Genomic DNA, 19604 nt, shown 5'->3' with positions numbered 1-19604 from the left:
TTGAAACTGCCGCGGAAAAACGGGGCGAATCCCAACAAAGCTGAGTTGCTTACGCAAGCGTCTCAAAATCCGGAACCTTAAGAGAACAGTCACACCCCAATATTTACATAGGCTACACAACTGACCTGAGATCAGGTAGTTTTCTGAATCTAGCTAGGTCACGCAGATCTCTGCTATTCCATTACAAAATTCACTCCTGAAACTTTTTTATGCGAGAAATCAACCATATAAAGCTCAAATATGGGCCGCTTTACGAAAATGGATGGCTAATTGCAAATTTTCTCCGACTGTGTGTCTGAGTTTAGTGCCGGTGTTGGTGCTGCCTGGGTTGCTACATCGCCGCCCTGACCGCAGTGTCAGCGAGCTTGTTACGCCCGCAATCTTTTACCGCAGCCCGCAGGTTCCAGTTAATCTTATAATGGGTATGTGTGTTGAGTTATTTAAACAAACAATCGGGGAAATGAAGCCTCTTGTCCGCGAGTCTCATTGATAGAGCCGCGGTGAGATGGAGTCCATCAATGAGAGCTAGCTAGCCTCCTCCTAACTCTGACATTCACAAAAATACATTCAATTGATATCCGAAATCCGATATCCGAAAGTGTTAGCTAAGCTTTGTAAGACCTTGAGGAACCTGTAATATTCATGCCGTGACGAAATTCAAACTGTAAATATACTTTAGTTATGCGAAAGTGAGCAAGCTGCGATATTTCCCCATTGTAATGAATGGGACATATAGCAAGCAGCTGCTCGTCCTACAAAGACGCCTTGCGTTCATAAAAATGCCTTAAAATCAAATCGGACACAACGGTTAGCTTTATAAGACATTGGGGAATGATGTTGTATAAGTGGCGTGACGAAATTCAAACTGTAAATATAATTTAGTTATGGCGACAGTGTAGCTAGCTAGCTGCGGTATTTCCCCATTGTAATGAATGGGACATATAGCAAGCAGCTGCTGGTCCTACAAAGACGCCTCGCGTTCATAAAAATGCCTTAAAATCTAAAGTGGTATTGACGAAATTCAAACCGTAAATATATTATAGTTATGCCGGCAGCTGGCCGCGAGGCCCCGTAGTGCAGTATCCACAAAGGGTGACTTTGCCCTGGGTATGGAGCCCAGCAGGCTGCCGCTTTCTCGTCAGACTGTGTGGAGCTCCTAAAGTCCAACACGTCTTACCAAATTTCCAATTAGCGATCAAATTTTGTAAAACGGCCCATATTTCAGCTTTATATAGTTGATTTCTCGCTTAAAAAAGTCTCAGAAGTGAATTTGGTAATGAAACATTGCAGTGTCTGGAATATGAGATTCTGTCGCTTCTCTCATGTATGTGTATTGGGGATTCGGCTCAACCAATCAGCGCGTCTCTAATATGTGCGTATGGCAAGTTACGCTCAACCAATCCGAGCGCGCTCATCTAAATATTCATGACCATACCATATTTGGAAGAAAAGCTCTTGTTACAAATAGGGCCAAAACACAGGGATGCATAAGGGCCAATAAAATATCAACCAGGCCACTTTCAGCCCAACCAATGTTACATACCCCATTAGGAGACCATAAGGAACAGTGTGAAATACCCTATATAATCATTCTATCACCCCTTTAAGAGCCACTACGGTAGCGAGTAGTATGTAAGGCCGAACTTCTGCGTAAGGAGGTTGGTCAGGGTGGTGGATGGGTCAAACAACACAGGACTTTCACCCAGGAGACCGGGGATCGTGTCCCGCATGTCATGTTTCCTAAAGTCACTTTCTTCTTTTCCTAAACCCAACCATCCCGTTCTTCTCGCATGTCACAACCTTTTCCTTAACCCATCACGAAATGTTTTGCGATTTCGGGAAACTGCCACAGATTTTGAGTTAAGGGGCCGTGTTCATTTCACAGAATTGTGTGAGATCAGGTTGGATTGTGTGCACCGCCCTGATGCATTTCTCCTGTTCATCAGCCCTCATGTCACCTGTCTCTCGTTACTACCCTCATTACCTTGTGCATTTATGCTACGTTTTCACTTGGCCAGCTATTTTCATAAACTGACATTTCAACCTCTCTGTTTTTAGAAAATTGTTCATTTATATGTACCTGTGTATATATGCCGTCAATGCAGTCAAGAGCACGCCAGACCTGTAGGTGGCAGTGTAACGAGAAGCTCAAGCCCACGTTAGCCAATCAGAATCCCAACAATAGCAACAACAGCAACCAATCACGTCCTCTTTCTCTCTCTCGGCTGCCTAATCCTCCGTTTGTCTCAGTTTACATGCAAACGTGCAAACGAAGATTTCCAAAATCTCCACTTTGGCCGGAGTTTTTAGATATAATCTTTTTCTTTGATAAAAACGGGGTTTTCATGTGAATGAGAGGCCAAACCGCTGGAAAATATCTGCGTCTTCCCTTCGTGTAAACGGGGCCTTAGCATCTGTGCTTCCTTTGCCTGGGATTAGTTTGTTGCCTCTTGTTTAAAGGTTCTGCCTGTTTCTTGTGCTTCCTAGTGTTCCTGTTTTTTGGATTTTCTACCTGCTTAACTTGGACTCTGAGTTAATGATGGTCAAATGAAGCTTCGTGAACCATTTTATTTATTTTCTGAGCTAACTAGATGGCACTCTCTGTTCAAAGAAAAAACCCTTTGAAGAAAGAGCCCCATCTAGTGGGCTCAGAAAGAAGAGAAACTGGTTCACGAAGCTTCATTTGACCATCAACTACTCTGAGTTTATTTTGTATCATTAAATCATTGAAATTGCCTGTTGATTGATATGTAGTATTATGATTTATTTATGAAGATAATGCATATTAATCAACATTTCTGTAAGTGTTAGCCAGCCGGCTAAATTTCTACTGTAGTTCTAGTTACCTAGCATGCATGTCTTTATGGTGGGAGGAAACCTACGCAGAAACACTGGGCAGTGCCTACTTGCTGGGAAGCAACAGTGCTAACCACTGAGCCACCGTGTTGCCTATATAAGCTATATATATATATATATGACATTTCCACCATAAATTGATACAGAAAACGTAGACCAGGCCAGACCCCCCGCTTAATATGTGTCGCCCCCAGATGGAAAAAAACACCTTTCATAATATATAGGCTACTGTGAAGCTACATTTGTGTGATCGATTGTGGTGGGCCAAACCAGAGACTTTTTTTCTAATCATAACTAGTTGTTTTGGTGCCTTAAGTGCACACGTGCATTTTTTTTCGTGTGTGTGTGTGTGCGTGCGTGCATGTGTGTGTGTGTGTGTGTGTGTGTGGCATTTCAAAGGGCGGCTCAGTGAGATGGAGGAGAGGATCTTCCATCATAGATCTGACCTGAGGGGTCTCACTCACACACACGCACGCACGCACACACGCACGCACGCACGCACGCACGCACACAGAGCTGAAGGGAAGTTGACCATCCGTTTCCTCTCCATCATTCTAACTGCTGACTACAACTGTCTCACTCTGATGTATCTCCTCTAACTGTCTTTGTGGGTTTCTCTGTGTGTCTGTCTTCTCTCTGAAATCAGGCATTTGCTCCCCTGTGATGCTATGTTGTGTTGCAGCTGTATGAATCTTATCTCCACTGGCGGTTGACCTCCTAAGCTGATGTTGATCTTGTTGTTGAAGTTGATGTCGCCTTTTGTCGGCGTTGTGTGGCTGATAATCCTTCCTGTGGAGTCCTGATCATGTAACTCCTAACGAGCTGGAATGGTTCACAAACTGTTGGGGGGGGTGTTGGGGCTTCGTTCAGCCTGCCTCAGCTCCATCAATGCTCCACCTCTTTGCCCATTTTTGGATTAGCTGGAAGTTAGTCGACATCAGGCACTGCCAAGATGACAATGGCTGCAGCAACTGAGAGCCAAGGCTTATTCCGTAACCTAAAGCCACCTACACATGATCCGCGGCAAAACCGTGAGGTAGGGCGCAGGCAAACAGCAGTGCAGGAACGTTCTGAAATCGGTTGCGCCCGTGGTTGCACCTTAAAAGGTCACTGGCAACTAGGTCAAATTTGAATAATTTGAACTTTTGAGCGGTGCGCCACCGCTGTCCCTCATAGGAAATCAATGGAACGCCCGGCACAGAGTGGTTTTGTCGTCATGTGTTGGCATGTTATTGGGGCAAACACGGTAAATGAAGTAAAATCTTAAAGGTGCAGTAGTTAAGTCTAATAAAACTAACTTTCTGTCATATTTGCTTAAACTGACCCTATGTAGAACTACATGAATCTCCTCTGGCACCACTTACAGCCTGTAGTGCAATTTGCAAAAATCCACATCTCCCTGTTCAGATGCACCAATCAGGGCCAGGGGTGGGGGGTCTAACTGCATGTCAATCACCGTTTTGGGCTTTAACAGAAAGGGAGGAGGGACTGAGAAATTGTCGATGTTCCAATTTTTTGGCTAAGCGCTGGATCTTCGCAATCCTTCCTACAGCACCTTTAAGTGTTGTGTATTTTGGGCTACTTTTAGATCCATAGTTGAGATACACCTGATGGATTGAGGGTAACTTTGGCTTCCGTTGTTAGTGTTAACCATGCTGCTGTGAAGAAAGGCTGTTGTGCTAATAAATAGTTAATATTCTGTCGTAGTCTGGGTTATCATTGTTATATCTAGTAACATGAAACAGTGAAAAATATAACATTACATTTTTACTACATTTGTACAATACTATAGGCAATAGTGTACCAGGCAGGGCGAACTATGGTGCGTGTTTCAGCCACTAGGGCCGCTATGGTAATCATGGAGGTGAGTCTGGATGTACCCAGAAACATGCTGGCTAACGGCGCTCTAGGTGGACCAATCATCCACATAGTTAAACAAAAACGATTACAGAACATTCAAGGAGAAGATCACCCAACACCAATTCCAGATGTAAAAAAGTTAATGAATGACCTATGCTTCCCAAAGACCAAAATTGGTTAAATTAATGTAAATGATAGAAGAAGAAGAGAAACACTTTGGGTTGTTCGCATTTCTGTAAACCAATGACAATCGTCTTGGGCAGCGCTAAGCTCCGTACGCAGCGACCGTGGCTCTGTGAAATAACTTGTTTTGGTGGAACATTTGCACCCGGCAAAAGAAAACGCAGCATTAAATTATAAATAATGTTAACTGTTCACACAACACAGAAACATGAGCTTTTTAAATGTATTTATGGTTAAACATCCACCGTGTGTAATCTCACCAATCTGTACCAAAACGTCCCAGTTAGAAAGTAATTCTTGGAACATAATGTTTGTAAATCCTTACAATCATTCACAGAAAACACACACACAATCGACATCTGTGAGCCAGATGCCAGATGTTTGATGCTTGATCCTGGATTTATACTTCCGTTGATCCAGACTAGTTCCAACATGACAGTCCTCCCTTGCACAAAGCCACGTCCATTATGAAATGGTTTTTACCAGTTTAGTGTCACAGCCCTGACCTTAACGCCATCCAACACCTCTGGGATGAAAATGGAATCCCATGTGAGAGCTAACCTTATCACCCAACATCAACATTATGCTCTCTTAATGGGAGCAAATCTCTGCAGCTAGTTTCTACCATCTGGAGGGAAACCCTAACCCTTACAGCAGCAATTTAAAGCTTATTGCCATGGGATGACACTATCTTTTTTTTCAACTAAGCTGAGCGTTATTACAGTCTGAATACTTTTAGCCATGCAGTGGATAGATGAATTGTTGTTTAATTAGTACATAGTTATTGTTAGTTAATTGTGTATCAATGGTCAGCAATATCAGTTCCCTCTTTCTACCTTTGTACACGTATCTCATTTATTTTGTCTCTCCACTTCTTCTGTGTGTGTGTCTGTGTGTGTGTGTGGCTGTTTCCCAGTCTCTCCACGTGCGTCTCGTCCGCAGCAGCCGGCTGTTCGATGAGAACATTCAGCTAAATGTCTGATCGATAGGCGCTGGCAGCGCTCGCTGCCGCTGCCGCCAGAATACTGAGGAGGAGGAGGAGGAGGAGGAGGAGGAGGAGGAGGAGGAGGAGGAGGAGTGGGGGCAGGGCCTTGGAGCCTGGGAACAGACACCGTATGTGAGTGGCTTATATTTGTTTCCTTTTAGGTGTGTTCTGTAGATGGGGACTTTATATAGCATATGTCCCTCAGAATAAATCAGTCATATATTACCTCAGTCTTTGACTGTACATGTTTATTGTCTATATTTGTATAACTTTGTGTTCCAGACATAGACTGTAAAATAATGGAAGAAGATTCCCGGCCTGACAAGTGAAGCCAACGCGGAAGCACCCTAAACCTGCATTGTATCTCTTTTTCAGCAGGGGGCGACTCCACTGGTTGCAAAAAGAAGTCTGTATCTGTAGAAGTTCATGAGGAAATTGACCCTACTTCTCACTAATCACTACTTTCAAGTATTTAATACAGCATTATGTTCATGTTGTGAATAACATTTCATTCTGTGAGAAGTTTAAAGAAAGTCATTTTCATCCGTTTCATATGTATTCGAGTGCAACACTGTTTTCCTGTCTGTGTGAACAATCCTTGGGACAATCCTTCCTCCCATCCTTATCTTACTACACCTAAAATAAATGAATGGAACGATTGTTACAGGAAAATGTATATCCTTGTGTGTCTCATTAAACCTTTAGAACAGGGATCTTCAACAGGGGGTCCGGGAGCCCTAGGGGGTTCTCAGAGTCACTGCAGGGGGTCCTCCAAATTATTGTTAATCTTTGAAAGTTTTTTTCAAAAATTAAAGTCTTAACATGATTCCCACATATTATTAGCAAATATAAATCCGCACTGACAATAGGCTTACTGGTCTATAGGTAATGTAGTCACTAAGGCAGCCATCCACATATACAGTTCATCCCAAAGGATTGACTGTTGTACGTGTGTGTTAAATATTAAAACATGATTTATAAAATCATGCCAACAATGATTAGCCTATTTGAATATGTTAGTATTCTATGCAAAAAAAACAGTATCTATAAAGGCTTTAGGCTGCCCTAAAAGTTGTTGTAGGACCAGATTAATATGCAACTTCATTTTATACTATATGTGTAGTAGGGGGTCCCTTATCTGTCTCTCTTTCATTTAAGGGGTCCTTGGCTTAAAAAACGCTAAAGACCCCTGCTTTAGAACATTGTTTAAACTGAACCCTGCTTCGTACCGCTTTGTTCTCCGAAATCTCTCTCACTGCTTTCAGAATCAACTCACAGGGGTCAAGCCAGTTGATGATAGGATTCGAAGCACAAAACAATCCTGATCGGATTGTTTCTCAACAGTTCATCTTGAAAGGTAATAAATCAAAGGATGCTTTAAGGCATTACCAATATACGCTCTCTGTGCTGAATTCCCTGAAATGCTCCATGTCATATTTCCAGACTGCATGGCTCATTAAGCTAACCTACTACATTTTATTTGTGACGAAAATGATAACTCTGCTGTCTTATGTATTTAATGTATATTTTGTGGCCATGTTTAGGGTTAAGGCATTTAAGTTAATGTTACTATTTCTTACTGGGCTTTATATTGTTTATATTACAGATACCACACACAAATACAAACGGTAAACGTGTTTGTATCCTCATTCTTATTGCTGGATAAAGTTTCCAAACTACTCTCTGCCACTGTGTCCACAAGAATTCCACTGTGGATGAAGTTCCAGAGCAGTTTTAATCGTCATCGATCATTTTATTTCTATAGTTTGTAGCTGACTTTACAAGCTGACTTCGCTATAGGCTGTTGACGGTGACGTCCCTTATGTTCTAAAAGTCAAGAAGATCTGTCGGTTTAAGTCGAGCTGAGACGGGCCAGTTTCACACTACTGCAACTTTTCCCTGCAATGTTCTACAACGGTTTTGTCTCGTCGCGAATCTTTGGTACGAACTGGGCTTAAAGTTCCTATGATATGGTGCCCTTTGGATGCTTTTATATAGACCTTAGTAAATGTAAATCTAAATGGACTGTTTTTATATAGCGCTTTTCTAGTCTTAACGACTACTCAAAGCGCTTTAACATAGTACAGGAACCATTCACCATTCACACACATTCATACACTGTGGCCGAGGCTGCCATACAAGGTGCCACCTACTCATCAGATAAACATTCACACACATTTACACTCCGATGGCGCAGCATCGGGGGCAACTCGGGATTCAGTGACACTGAACCTGAAGTCTGTTTTATATAGACCTTAGTGGTCCCCTAAGACTGTATCTGAAGTCTCTTTTATATACAGTGGCTTGAAAAAGTATTCATACCCCTTGAACTTTTCCACATTTTGTCATGTTACAACCACAAATGTAAACGTATTTCATTGGGATTTTATGTGATAGACCAACACTAAGTGGCGCATAATTGTGAAGTGGAAGGAAAATGATACATGGTTTTCAAATTTTTTTTACAAATAAAAAACTGAAAAGTGTGGCGTGCAAAAGTATTCAGCCCCCCTGAGTCAATACTTTGTAGAAACACCTTTCGCTACAATTACAGCTGCAAGTCTGTTGGGGTATGTTTCTACCAGCTTTGCACATCTAGAGACTGACATTTTTGTCCATTCTTGTTTGCAAAATAGCTCAAGCTCAGTCAGATTGGATGGAAAGCATCTGTAAACAGCATGTTTCAAGTCTTGCCAGAGATTCTCAATTGGATTTAGGTCTGGACTTTGACTGGGCCATTCTAACACACGAATATGCTTTGATCTAAGCCATTCCATTGTAGCTCTGGCTGTATGTTTAGTTTTGCTGTCCTGCTGGAAGGTGAACCTCCGCTCCAGTCTCAAGTCTTTTGCAGACTCTAACAGGTTTTCTTCTAAGATTGCCCTGTATTTGGCTCCATCCATCTTCCAATCAACTCTGACCAGTTTCCCTGTCCATGCTGAAGAAAAGCACCCCCACAGCATGATGCTGCCACCACCATCTGCTTTCGGGGGATGGTGTGTTCTGGGTGGTGTGCAGTGTTAGTTTTCGCCACACAAAGCATTTAGCATTTAGGCCAAAACTTCAATTTTGGTGTCGTCTCACCAGAGCACCTTCCTCCACGGTTTGCTGTGTCCCTCACATGGCTTGTGGCAAACTGCAAACGGGACTTTTATGGCTTTCTTTCAACAATGGCTTTCTTCTTGCCACCTCTTCCATAAAGGCCCGATTTGTGGAGTGCACAACTAATAGTTGTCTTTTGGACAGATTCTCCCACCTGAGCTGTGGATCTCTGCAGCTCCTCCAGAGTTACCATGGGCCTCTTGGCTGCTTCTCTGATCAATGCTCTCCTTGCCCGGGCCAGTTTGTTACGGGACGGCCATGTCTTGGTAGGTTTGCGTTTTGCCATACTCTTTCCATTTCGAATAATGGCTTGAACAGTGTTCCGTGAGATGTTCAAAGCTTGGGATATTTTTTTATAACCTAACCCTGCTTTAAACTTTATCCCTGACCTGTCTGGTATGTTCCTTGGGCTTCATGATGCTGTTTGTTCACTCTAACAAACCTCTGAGGCCTTCACAGAACAGCTGTATTTATACTGAGATTAGATTACACACCGCTGGACTCTTTATTTACTCTATTTACTAATTAGGTGACTTCTGAAGGCAATTGGTTATACTGGATTTTATTTAGGGGTATCAGAGTAAAGGGGGCTGAATACTTTTGCACGCCACACTTTTCAATTTTTTATTTGAAAAATAATTTGAAAACCATGTATCATTTTCCTTCCACTTCACAATTATGCGCCACTTAGTGTTGGTCTATCACATAAAATCCCAATGAAATACGTTTACATTTGTGGTTGTAATGTGACAAAATGTGGAAAAGTTCAAGGGGTAAGAATACTTTTTCAAGCCACTGTAGGTCTCTTTCCCGAAATTCAGCGTTTGTGCAGAATTACAGCCACACAATGAGCTTTCCTTAGGATGTGCCATTTCTGTGTCTGTAGCTACTGAGGAGGAGAGAGTGGGGGGGCAAGGTGGAGGGTGGGGGTGTGGCCTTGACCAACTGCCACTTTGCTCGTTTGAAAGCCATGATGTCTCTCTCTCTCTCATGGGTGGGCCAAATTCTCTGGGTGGGCAAAGCAGAGAAAGGGGAGGTAACCTTGCTCCTTATGACCTCATAAGGAGAAGATTCCAGATTGGCCCATCTGAGCTTTCATTTTCTCAAAGGCAGAGCAGGATACCCAGGGCTCGGTTTACACCTATCACCATTTCTAGCCACTGGGGGACCATAGGCAGGCTGGGGGAATGCATATTAATGTTAAGAAACCTCATAAAGTGAAATTTTCATGCCATGGGACCTTTAAGATTCCAAACTGTAGGGAGCAAAAAAGCTCAAAGTGTCAAACTTTGTAGGGAAGAACTGAACAAAGGATCATCACTTCACCGGAAGTTCACAAGCAAGATAACCCATCAGTCGTTGCCTTGGAATGACGGCGTACATCTTGTAAATAAATCAAATCACATATAGTCACAAGTTAGAATAAGTTTTGTAATGGTATCAGTTTGTGTTTCAATAATTTAGTTCAGTACTGTTTCAGTACTGTAACATTTCCACAGTAGCAGCAATGTCTCCAAGGTGTTACCAGGGTAACGCAAAGACGTGATATCTGCGTTGGTGAAGTTGCAGTGTGTTCCAGATGGAGGAATTCTGTCGAGGGAAGTTTCCTTAAACGACATTCCCTGAATGGGGACTAGGGGGTACTGTTTATGTACACTGTGGAACGGAAAAAAAGCTCTGGTTGAAAATCAGCAAGGTATCCCTTAAACCGACTATTTTTCTGGGATTGTTCAGGTGCTGCCAGAAATAATGCCGGATGGCCCTCATTTTCAGCTGGATGTCCATTATCTTCCGCTTCCTATGTGTTGGCGTTCTAAACTCCAGTGGATTTGTGAGGACTATGGTTAACTGCTCCTCAGATCTCTGCAGGGTAAATCCAGACAGCTAGCAATGTTCCACATGTTCCACCAAAACAAGTTCCTTCACGAGGCTGTTTTGCAGAGGCACCGTTGCTCCGTCCGGCCCTTAGCGCCCACCCAAAGACGATTGAGATTGGTTTAAAGAAATGCCAATAAACCAGAGCACGTTTTTCTCCCATGCCGGGATGCTGTGTGGACTAGCCTGACCCTCCTCGACAGCGCTGTGGAGGAAGGTCTGGCAATGCGAGACTACACAGGACGTATCACTGGCTGTAGGGGGTCTTTAATTGACTCTGTTGGAGTACATTATCATAGCTTTTTGTTACTCTAAATCCCTCCCATTTGACTTTCATGTGATGAGTTCATATTTGTAGCTTAACTCTGTTCCTCCGTTTCCTCTCTTCATTCCTGTACCTCTCACATTCTTGCTGAACGTACCTCTCCATCCCCTCCCTCCATCCCTGGCTGAGCAGCATTGATTTACGCCTCCGTCCTCTCCTCTCTCTCTATTTGCCGTCTCTCTGCTGCTCTTTGTTTTGCAGATACGATCCGACTTCCAGCAGACAGACACAAACAGCAGCTTGTTCAGTTCATTTAGCTGCTGTTTGGACTGCAGTTACATTACAACCTTATCAGGGGAGTCGCTGGCACACCACCGCTGCTAATAAACTGATAACACCTGTGAGTATTGATTCTGGCCTCAAACAGGCCAGGTTTATCCAACAGTCTGGCCAACACCGATAATTGCTACGGGGAACTGGTTTCAATTTTCAGAAGGATTTTACATGTCTGAACACCCGAATTATAAACCCTGTATTCTTCACATCCCTGCTAACCATTTCCGAAATCATCCATCTCTTTCTAGATTGATTTTCTTTCTTTCGGTCAGCCATTGGTTCCACTTCTTTTTTAACATTTCTATGAAAATCAACCTCCAGAGACTTAAAACATTGCTACACAGTCAATGTTTAGACAACTTAATGGTTTTGTTAAGTTCCTCTATCATTATGTGATCAAGGCTGCATCTACACTACTACGTTTTGGTTTAAAAAACAATATCTTTTGCTACATTTATGCCTGACATCTACAGTATTTTGGTGTTTCCGAGCCCCTAAAACGGAGACATTTGGAAACACTGCTGCCCCCGTTTTGGTTTGAAAACTCCGGGGTTGCTCTGTAGTCTGGACGGGCACAAACGGAGACCTTTGGAAACGTTTGCACACTAAGACACAGCAAAGAATGTACTTTTTAAAGAAACTTGTTTTTAATGTCAATAACAAAATGCTCAGAATGTTTTATACTACTTTTATTGAAAGTTGTTTTAACTTGCTGTATTGCCTGCTGGTTCGTAAATGCCACTGAGTAACAGAAAAAGACAATCAGAAAAACAATTACAACTGCCAGCAAGTTACTTGGGATAACACTACCGAGCACTGAACACATTTACAAAGACAGACTGGTGAGAATGGCCAATAACATTGTATGTGACTACACACACCCTGGCATCTCATTTTAAACTATTGCCATCTAGGCGTTGTTTCTGCCTACCCCTTCTGACCAAGAACAGATCCAAATTCTCTTTTGTACCACAAGCCATAAAAGCCTTAAAGGGGTGATAGAATGCAAAACCGATTTTACCTTGTCATAGTTGAATAACGACAGTTCGGTGGGTAAATAGGACATACATAGAAGCTCAAAATCCCATTGAAACCCCTTTACTATGAAAATCTCATATTTTGAAACTGCCGCTGAAAACGGGCAAATCTCAACAAAGCTAGATGCTTACGTAAGCATTTCAGGACCAGTACCTTTGTCACGCCCATGGGTGTATTAAGAGAACGGTCATGCCCCAACATTTACATAGGCTACACAACTGACCTGAGATCAGGTAGTTTTCTGAATCTAGGTCACGCAGATCTCTGCTATTCCATTACAAAATTCACTACTGAAACTTTTTTATGTGAGAAATCAACTATGTAAAGCTCAGATATGGGCCGTTTTACGAAAATGGATGGCTAATTGCAAATTTTGTCCGACTGTGTGTCGGAGTTCAGCGGCCGGTGCTGCCTGGGTTGCTACATCGCCGCCCTGCCTGTCCTCCTTCACAGACCCCGGCCTGCTGTGAGCGCGATTGAGCTCGGCCGGCGGCCCGGTGCTCAATACCCGCGCAAACTCACCCTTTTCTGGGTGACTGGACTACTACACGCCGATGCCCTGACAGAGCTCCAGGGCCTGCAGCTCGCTGTTCTCCCTCCCCTCTTTCTGCTACCGGCCGGCCGGTGAGTGACTGAGAGCACGGTCAGCGAGCTTGTTCTCTTACCGCAGCCCGCAGGTTCCAGTTAATCTTATAATGGATATGTGTGTTGAGTTATTTAAACAAACAATTAGATTTTGGTTAAACCCTATGGTACCAATCCCATCGGCAACATTGGTTTGCATTAAGTTAGCAAACACTAGCCAGTCTGTTAACATGAATATTTGCAAGCCTCCAAGTTTGGTAGCAAATCTATGCATGATTCCATGTTAAACCAGAGTTATTGCATTAGTTATGTTTTCCAGATTCTTGTCATTTATTGTATATGCTACATTATATTTTCCATTTTTCAGCTCAGCAACCTGGGTTTTGCATATTCTAAGCTAGCCATAAACCCCCATTTGGCTGCTGCATTCCCAGTGTTAGGAAACGCTAGCTAGTCTGTTAACATGAATATTTGGCTGCTGCATTCCTAGTGTTAGCAAATGCTAGCTAGTCTGTTAACATGAATATTTGCAAGCCTCCAAACACAGACGTCACACTATAAATCCTACCTGTTGCCTTTCACCATCCACTTATTTAACTGCTGTTGCATCCATTGATATGCTATCTCATTTTCCTTCTTTCTTTTTCTATTTTTAGCCCCCGACAGCTCTTTTGCTTTATCCATCTTTTTCCATAGACGTACGTGACCAGATTTCCCGGAGCTAAAACCGGGACACTTTGCGCGTGACCATAGCGCTTGTGCACACACGCTTTTTAACTTGAACATGTGCCAGTCCAGGTCAGACATAGACACAGACACTTCATTATTTTGATCGTAGGCTCCTATTCTAATAATAACAGTGTTTTTTCTTGTGAAATTAACAAAATTGCAGCAACAGCCTTTTTCAAAAAAAGATTTTTTTTAGTGTTATTTATTCCAATAACAGCAAAGTAATTAAAATTATATATTGAAAATTTTGTGCATTAAACACTTCATTTCCTGCATTCTGGTGAATTTGTATGCACCTATTTCTACATTTTTCTGAATCAATGTATGCTGCAAATATCTTTATGTAAAGAGAAATATAGATTACAATCCAAATATAAAATCATAATGGAATATATTGCAGTAAGGCTCTCAGGCATTCTGTATTGCTTTCAACTATTTATTCTCCTTTGGATCAACTTTTCTAATTATATCTGAGTCAGCACAGCCTAGCATCATTTACTCTTCCCTCCTCTTTTGCATCTTTTCTTGAGGAAGTAACCTCCTTAAATGTGCATATGACAATTATTCACCTCAATGATACATTAATTCATTTTAATTTATTAATAGACCCCTGGACTGTAATATTTCAGATGTGTTTGAGCAAGATTTCTGCTCATGTTCAAAACTTTGTGCACATTCAAAATACAGTATATCTGTGTTCTCTGTGATTTGGAGGAGTCGTGATATTTTGAGAAAAATAAAGTTATAAGAGGCTATTACAAGAATAAAGTCTCTATATTTCAGAAAATAATCTATACCTGCACCATAGTCTGCTGTGCATTACGTGATTGCTCTGCTGATACAGAGAGTGGACACTAAGGCTACGTTCACACCGCAAGTCTTAATGCCTGATTCTGATTTTTTGGTCAGATCCAATTTTTTGTTTGGCTGTTCACATGACCTTTTTAAAATGTGTCATATAACAGATTCCAGTGTGAACTGTTTGCGGTTTTGAAATGACCCGCAATGCGCAAAAGAACACTAACAATGACATCAGACGCAGCACGCTGTTGCACTAAAGTCAGGGAGGTTATGGAGGAAAGTCAGCATTTTCGCTTTTATTTATTTATTTTATTTTTATTAAAATGTTTGTGTAATGGCAGCCATAACATTAATGCGCGGGTGCTGAGGAGGAGAAGACTGAAGAGAAAGAGAGACAAATTTGCGGGGTTATGGCTGCAAATTCACTAAAGAGGTCTTTGTGACCTGACGGCCAATTTGCACGTAAGGACCGCTACGGGCCTCCACGACTCTGGCTTCGCCCTCGCACACGCTCTACCTCCCCGGCGGTGCGGTGACTCGGGCCGGTGGTCCGCCCGACCCCGAGGGACCGGGATCCCACCTCAGCCGGCGCACGCCGGCTTTCACTTTCATTGCACCACGGGGTGACCCTGACTCGCGAGCGCGTTAAACTCCTTGGTCCGTGTTTACAGACGGGTGGGGGTTGCTGACATCACCTTTTTACGTGAGCCGATCCCCGCCCTGGCGATGCGACGCGCGGTTGGGGAACACTGAGGACAGTCCTCCCCGGTTAACAGCCGCACTAAAAGCAGGGGGCCCCGCCCCTCCCCGCGGGGAGAGTTCGCGAGGGTTTTGAGGGTAAAAGTCACATCAAATCCGCGGCTTGGGTGTTCACGCGTACGGTCGCATTGAAAAAAATCTGATCTGGGTCGGATTCAGGACCACATGTGGAAGTGGCCTGAATCGGATCTGAAAAAATCAGATCTGAGCTAGATTTGAGTGTTCACACTACTTATGAAGAAGCCTGACCTGGTCACTTGACCCCAAAAAAATCGGATTTGGGCCACTTTGGCCTGCAGTCTGAACGTAGCCTAAGCGACGGGCAGGTCTGCTTCAGAGCGCCGTGTGTTTGAGTCTGAACCGTAGATTGGAAACGTCACGTCACAGGAACTTCAAACTAAATCAGTAGTATTGCGCTCCTAAACTTTGTGTTGCTGGCATCAATGTATTACACTGATTTGGCTAGGATTCCTCTGAAAACTTCACCCGGCTGTCACAGCTTTCCTCACGGAGAGACGGTTGCTAGGTTATAGCAACAAATACACCATGGTCGGACCCCGCACGTAGCTGCCCGTTCGATTCGCCTCGGAAAAATAAACTGGACAAAGTTACATTCAGGGCTACACTCAAAACAATCGGGGCTGAAGACCCCGCAAAATCGGCTAACGCCGCTCCTGGTGTAAACCGGGACATTTTAGCGTCCCGACAGGCTTTTGTCGGGACTCGGGACAAGCAATTCAAAATCGGGACTGTTCCGGTCAAATCGGGATTGTCCCCGTCAAACCGGGACGTCTGGTCACCCTACATAGACGACAACTCACTACTCGTACCTGCTTGCTCGGCACTCACGTTGCCCACCCGCTCCCCGCTCCCTATTCTATGATGGAATCTTATGAGACAGGGCGCCTACTCTTAGACTAGCCTGTTAGTCCTCTAAATTGTTATATAACATTGAGGAAATGCAGAAATGATTTAGAAACGCACAACAGCAGCTACATATAGAAAATACCAACAAAAATAATTAATTTATTTTCTTCTTTTCTTCTTCTTTTTACCATCGCTTTGGCGCCCCCCCATACCCACTTTTTGCGCCACTGCATGAAAGGGTAGGAAAGAGGGGGAATGAAAGGGCCACAGGTCAGAATTGAACCTGTGGCCGCTGCAGCAGACTAAAGGACCGTCCACACCAAGAACGATAACTATAACCATAACTATAACTATAATGATGTGAGCATCCACACTGCTGAGCGATAACATTTTATAAACCGCGACGTAAAGCTCGCACTGCACGCTCCAACTGATAATACATCACAGCAGATGTTGCAACGTACGATTACAGGAATGTCTGTAGTAATATGATAATCACATTTAAAACACAAGATTCACTCTCAGTGGTTTCTGTGACACGAGAAATACTTTCAAAGTACTGATGTTTAAAAATACACAAATACACAGAGCACAAGGATCGTGGCTCCACCTTGTGACACAAATCTCTCTGCACGTGGATGGATTCTGATTGGCTGTCAATGTCTCTCTCCGCCGTGTCATGTTGTGAACTCAGATGGATTCTGATTGGCTGTCAGTTTCTATCGTTCATCAAATCGCTCTGAAAGTGATCCCAATGATATCGTTCATAACTGTCGTCGTTATAGTTGTGGTGTGGACTCCACCATCCACTGGAGTTAGAACAATCTTTACAACTTTATATTTAGGGCCCGAGCGTTGACAGCGGCGAAGGCCCTATTGGAACTGATGGAATTATTATTTTCTGCAAATGAATTGGCTTTTTGAGGGGCTTAACATATTCAAAAACTCACCAAAATTGGCGGTCGCATCAAGTCTGGTGAAAATGTATGTATTTTAAGGGTTTCGGGAATAGGCGCACAAAAATGGCTCGCTAGCGCCCCCTAGAAAGTAAAAAAAAAAAAGTTGACTCACAAAACTTGGTACACAGACGATTTTGGTCATTCCACATGTTGTACTTTAAAGAACTCCTCCTAGAGATTTCATCCGATCAACTTAAAACTCGGTCTGTGCCATCTTAAGACATTAAAGATGAAAAGTTGTTAAAAGAAAAACTTTTTGTGGTGGCCATTTTGAGTGTTTAGCGATGAACAAAGAAGTTGTTGTAACTTGAGTGTACATTGTCTTATCTGCCCGAAATTTCTCACGATTGTCAAGGGTCCAGGCCTGAGGACACCTACAGGCCAAAATTGACTTTTGGTCATAGCTGGCAACAGGAAATCAACCTTATATGACAAACATCATCCGATTTACATGAAACTTATAATGTGTGGTCTACATGTGATACTGAGCCGCCCCCTATACTTTAACCACGCCCCCTTTCTAAGGACACACCCCCTTTCATAACATTTTAACCGTTTAAAGTAGTCTTGTGTGAGGTGTCATTGAACTCAGCACAGAGTTCCTTATTCATTGGTCATGGTTTGAACCGCCCACTATGCTTAAGCCACGCCCCCTTTCATAACTGGTGACCCGTTTAAGGTAGAGTCTTATGTGAGGTATCATTGAACTCAGCAGAGTTCCTTTTTAATTGGTGATGGTTTGAACCGCCCCCTATGCTTTAGCCACGCCCCCTTTCACAGCTAATGAACCGTATGACGTAGCGTCTTGTGTGAGGTCGTTGAACTCAGTGGGGAGTTCCCTTTTCATTACAATTTGCGGTGTCTGAGTGCCACGCAAATGCACGGTGGCAAGGAACGGCGTCCGCCGGTAACCCCGACGCGTGCAGAGGCGCGAGGCCCGTCCATCGCTGCTTGCAGCTTTAATTATAGTTATCATTCTTGGTGTGGCCGGCCTTTAAGCCTCTGTAATGGGGCATGCGCTCTACCAGCGGGAGCAGGCCTATGTTCCCACAGCCCTATGTTCCCACATTTCAAGATTTTTTCCAAAATTAGGCCCTTTGTTCCCACATTTCCTTTTTCATAAATTTGTATCAGATTGCATCCCCCTAACCCCTAACCCTAATCCTAAAAACTGTTGTAGGAAGATAGAGCTTAAATTTAAGGGAAATGTGGGAACATAGGGCCTAATTTTCAGTGAAATATTTTTTTTTAGAAATGTGGGAACATAGGGCTGTGGGAACATAAGGCCTAATTTTCAGTGGAAAAAAAATTCTTAGAAATGTGGGAACATAGGGCTGTGGGAACATAGGGCCTAATTTTCAGTGGAAAAAAAATTCTTAGAAATGTGGGAACATAGGGCTGTGGGACCATTGGGCTACCCAGGTACCCCAGAGTGCGGGTGAATTTTGCTATTGGCGGGAGAAATCTATCTGCCACGTTGGCAGTCAGCCATTGAGAATTGAGTGATTCATTAGTTGTTTTTTTGCCACTGTTTGCTGTTGTCTGCAACGGTTTGCTAACCCTTACCTACCTCTTCTTTCACATTTTAACCAAGTTCGCCATTTCCTCAAAAAAAGAGCTAAAAAATGTTGCAGCACATTACTGGGGTGAACAGGCTGGCTGAAGCAAGCGACTGACAAAAAGATGAGGATGATTTAAAGGAGAGTAAAAGTAGACTTTTTAATGCAAAGTGGACGGTTGGCGACAACGACACGGTTCATGAAGTCGCTGATTTACGATAGCAGTATAGAACTAATGTACTGCAGTGACAAGGGAAATCAATAACTAAAGAGATGAACAATATATATTCTAAGAGTTATTCATTATATTGATTTCATTAATAGCTTAAAAGGTCCAATATGGTGAAAATGGGTTTGTGTGTGATATAGACTGTTTGTTTTGTTTTTGTTTTTTAAAAGCAATGAGAAATGTATCATTCCAGCGTGCAGAGCATCAAATAATCACTGCACGCCCTTCCAAAAGAAAAAAATGTTGCAGACAAGTGGATGCATTTTTCATTTTGGGAGACTTGCCTTGAGTCAGGCATTTTGGATATGTAACAACTGCAAATTTTACACCACAGTGTCTAACGTTATATGATGCTAGAGTAGTAATGTTAGCCAACGTTCAACATGTTTGGTAACACATTAACAGGCTTTCTGCAGGTATCACCAAGTAATAATAATTTTAAGACTATTATGAATGAAATTTAAGACCTTTATCACAACATCAACTGAGCCCTAAATTAATTTTTTTCAAGCCAAGTATTGCTAAACCTGCACTTCCCCAAAGCTGAAAAATACAATCAGTTTTATTATAATAAAAGTTATATTACAGTGGGGCAAAAAAGTATTTAGTCAGCCAC

The sequence above is a fragment of the Perca fluviatilis genome, chromosome 17 (assembly GCF_010015445.1).
Source record: "Perca fluviatilis chromosome 17, GENO_Pfluv_1.0, whole genome shotgun sequence".
Lineage (NCBI taxonomy): Eukaryota > Metazoa > Chordata > Actinopteri > Perciformes > Percidae > Perca > Perca fluviatilis.
The sequence above is the reverse complement of the archived record's forward strand: the minus strand, read 5'-3'. Positions refer to the sequence as shown.